Source organism: Typha latifolia, chromosome 2 (assembly GCF_019914945.1).
Source record: "Typha latifolia isolate L0001 chromosome 2, TyphaL0001v2, whole genome shotgun sequence".
In the NCBI taxonomy this organism is placed as follows: domain Eukaryota; kingdom Viridiplantae; phylum Streptophyta; class Magnoliopsida; order Poales; family Typhaceae; genus Typha; species Typha latifolia.
The window spans coordinates 10,782,037-10,786,424 of NC_133087.1; positions in this window are offsets into that span (position 1 = coordinate 10,782,037).

Consider the following 4,388-nt stretch of genomic DNA (forward strand, 5'->3'; position numbering starts at 1 on the left):
GTTTCTTCTCAAAAAATTGTCATTGAAGTTACTTTTAATCGTTAATGGTTTACTTGTAGGACATCTAGCTAAATTTTTTTCTTTTTTTTTTCTTGTTGAGAAATTTGGAATTATACCATTAGTATTTCACACGTTAAAATTTACAAAACTAAGAAAATGATGAATATCTGCCTTGTGAGAACAAAATACAACCCAAGATTCCCATACGGATGTTATTAAATGATGTTGAAATGATAGTAGGTTTACCCTAGATTGGGTTGAGGTGAAGAGAAGAGTATAGTTTGGTGAAAAATGTTTGTATTCGATTGATGATGAAAGAGGGGGCTGACTCCTATTTATACAAAGTCAATTTGAAATAGGATAATAAATAGTCTAATAATTTTAATACACCTTCTCAAATTTAAGGTGGATCATAAACTGAGAGTTTGTTAACTAAATGCTCAAAGCAAGGAAGGAGAAGTGACTTTACGAAGAACTCAACAATCTACTCCTCGGTGTTGAGGCGATGGAACAAAATGATGCCAGCTCGGTATATAAAATCTAGGGTTTAGTCATCTTAGTGACAACAGAGGCAGAAGTAGAGGCACTAGTGAAGTTGAGAGCTCCATGAATGAGTTGCTGAATCTATTGGAGCTGCGCACATTGCTGTAGTGATTAGATGGACTAGTGCTTGGTGCAGCGGCCGAGGAAGCCAAGTGACGACTCTTATCCTTGCTTGATCTCCTTTGCTAGAACGGGAAACAAGCTCAGGATAAAGTAACAAGCAGCAAGATGACCAAGACGACCGCAATGAGTGCACATAGGATTTGATGAGTAATGATCTCATTTAGGCACATGAGTAACGTGAGCAGCAGTTGGAATATCAGGCGTGATTGGTATAGGAGCAGGAGCAACACCAAACACACTCTCTATGACAATAGAAAGCGGTATAGATGTGAATTGTTGAGAGGCCAAGAGACGCTGCCTAAGCTCCTCAGTTTGTAGCTCAGCTATGACACTGTCTAGGCTTGGGAGAGTGGAGCGATGCAATAGATGACGAGTTAGATCTTCAAATTCTAAACGAATGGTATTTAAGAAATCCATTAGGTGATCCTCATCACGATGGCATTGAGTATACATTGAGTTAGAGGGGCAAAAAATAGGCTCCATTGACATAAGCTCACGCCATATGCTAGTCATGTAGGTGTAATAGTCCTGGATGGAGAGCTGACCTTGTTTGATCTCCTAAGCATCAAGGTGGAGCCGAAAGTGACGCATTAGACTTGATTGAAAGAATCGACGAAAAGACAAGGTTTAGAGCTAAGGTCGAAACGATCGATTAAACCTACAAGATGAGGTAAATGCAAATCTCCATATCATGCAGGGCCCACTCATCAAAATCTAGACACGGAACCTCTGAGTGAACAGTCTTGGGTATGTCAGACTCAGTGGAGGCCACAATGATGGTTTGGATGATAGTACGAGGGGAGAGGACACCTTGTAAAGAGGTTGTTGATGCGCCCGAGGAATCGTACCCCATGGAGGACTGTCTCAATGGAAGAGACCCATGTGATCCAATCCCGCATAGTGACTAGTAGAAAACTGACTAATGGTATACTCTCTTGACAAATCAAAATATAAGATGTATTGGAAGGGACGACAATCTATCAAATATCTTGAGAGCAATTCAAGATTTTCCACTTAAACCCACTCAAGCCTTTTGTCGAACACCTGGTGAGCAAAACTTTGAACAGTACAGCAGAAAAAAGAGCTGTGAATACAATGAACTTTAGTTAAACATTTAGTGGGCAGTAGTAAAAATCGATGCTGTAGGTGCAGAATCGAAGAACTGCAGAAAAAGAGGGCTATGGAGATAAGGAACTTTCATCGAACATTGGTGGGCACTAGCTGAAAACAGTGCTACTACTATCGAGATTGAAGAGACGAGACTAAGGCGGCATGATTAAGAACAACAGCCTGCAAAGGACTATTGCATTACTGTTGCTGAACGAAGAAGAATGTGGAGATCAGTGGCTGTGTTGTTGCTGCTGCTACGGTGGTTGCAGTTGCAGCTATTGCTGCTACACATGTAAGGAACTCACATTGAGAAAGATGAAGAAGATTGGGATGACCAAGCTCGAGGAGGCCAGGCCGAAATGCACACAGCTGTTGCAACTGCTGTGGCTGGCTGCTGTTGCTGCTGCATCTACAATGGCAGGAAGCTACGGTTGCTGTAGTGGTTGTGAGCTCAAGGAGTGAGGGGGCAGCTCTTGAGCTCGACTATGGTGAAAGAAAAAAAAACAATTGAAGACGGAGATGGAGAGAGAGACTATTGGAGAATGAGAGATCCAACTTAAAATGTCCCTAGAGATTGGGAAGCTCTGGTACTATGACACGATAGTAGATTTTCCCTAGATTGGGTTGAGGGTGAAGAGAGTAGAGTAGAGTTGGGTGAAAAATATTATGTATTTGATTGATGATGAAAGAGGGGGGTGACCCCTATTTATACAAAGTCACCATGAAATAAGATAAATAAACAATATATAAACCTAATAACTTTGATAAATGTGATTAAAAGATATCCCATATGTATTAGCTCAAGGTACTATAATTCTCTTCCAATATATGCTAAGAAATTATATATGGTAATCTTTTGTGGAAATAATGTTGTTTTACTAGTGATTCTTAACCCTAAAAATTCAAGCTGTTTTAGCCTTAGTGCGAAGATTTGTTGGTCAAATTGTTTGCTAGTTGCTCTGTGTTAATATCTAGAGTGTGGGATTATAATTTTCTTCTCATTAAGAAACTTGTCGGTTATATATTTCATGTGACCTTTATGCTGTTGTCATGATTTATTGAACATGAGAATTGTGTTGCAATGTTGAAAAATCTAACAGGGTACAAAGGAGTGGCTAGGTGATTGACTCGATATAGTTGTCATCTTGTTCTATGTGTTAAATGTCTCCTTGAATAATATGTGAGAATTAATTAGCAGTTCGCAATTACAATATAGTCAGACAATTTATTTATCCAAAGAAGGTTGTTGCATTGTACTAATTTTACTGTATAGAATGTTTTTTAAGAGAAGTAATAACTTAATTGTGTCCTTATTAAATTGATGCTGCTGGGACATGAGCTCAGAAATATTCATACAATATGAGCAATTCAACCATTTCATCACTATTCCATTTGCCATTTACTATATAAAATGTTGGTGTATTAAGCCCCCATTTATTTCAGGAATTACTTTTTTTTTATCCTGGAATATAACTCCTTATTCCAAAATAACAGCTAAACATCACAACAACTCTATTATAGAATACAAATGCTATTCATCAAAATTACATCTTATACCATACACTAACCAAATTACTAATTTAAGCATAATATCTATCCCATCAACTTATTTTATATCAAATCAACCGGTATTCATAGTAATTTTATAAAAAACAAACCCCCCTTTCCTTTTCTCACTTTATATTATATCAAAAGTAATTATTACATTCTTATTTTAGAACACAAGTGAATATAATAATAGTTATTTCTGAAATAAAGACCTCATTTTAAAAATAACAAAGAGAAATATATATTCTAAAATTAACCTTATTCCTAAAGTAAACGAGGATTGTGTCTAGCACTATATTTTTTCAGCCCTAAAAACTAAGAAAATTATGATGAATGACAAACATCAATTTACCATAGCAATTTGGATAAGAAAACTCGATGCATATAATTAAAAACCTAATACCTAAATCAATATGGTGTTAGGTTACAACAAATGAATGTAGATATGAGATTATGGACAACTCTCCTCCACCTCATTGTAGTACTCTTCATCAATGTCCTCGGAGTAATAACTCCAAGGATGATGATAGTTTCTAAATCTCAATGCGGGTGGAGGACATAAAAGCCAAAACCAATGAAATGGCCGTGATGAGGAATAATGAGGAGATGACAAGAATGACTAGAAGAATGGCGACCTAGAAGGGTTAGAAAATGAATACGTTTAAGCTCTCATTGAGGAAGGAAAAGATCATTAATTACTTCATTGAGAAGATAGGAGGAAGACCACCTAGACTACTCTGTAAGAGGCCTAAGAAGAAAGGGTTAGTGGACTCATCCCTGGATCTAACTTACACAATGCTTCATGTCCTACTCTTTATGAGATAGAAAATAAATGGTTTTGATTAGTTTAGAGGAAAGACTTCATGTCCTCTGCATTCATTTGTTCTATATATGTATTATATTTGCTTTCTCTTTTAAGTTTCTCCTTAAGTACTCAAAGAAATGGAATGTAGTTCATTATGAGTGAGTTTATTATGATAGGCTAAGTCAGAATCCAACATTTGAGTTAGCTTGAGCTAGCAGACAGATTGAATTGGTTGAGTAGATTGAGTTGAGTTCTTTGC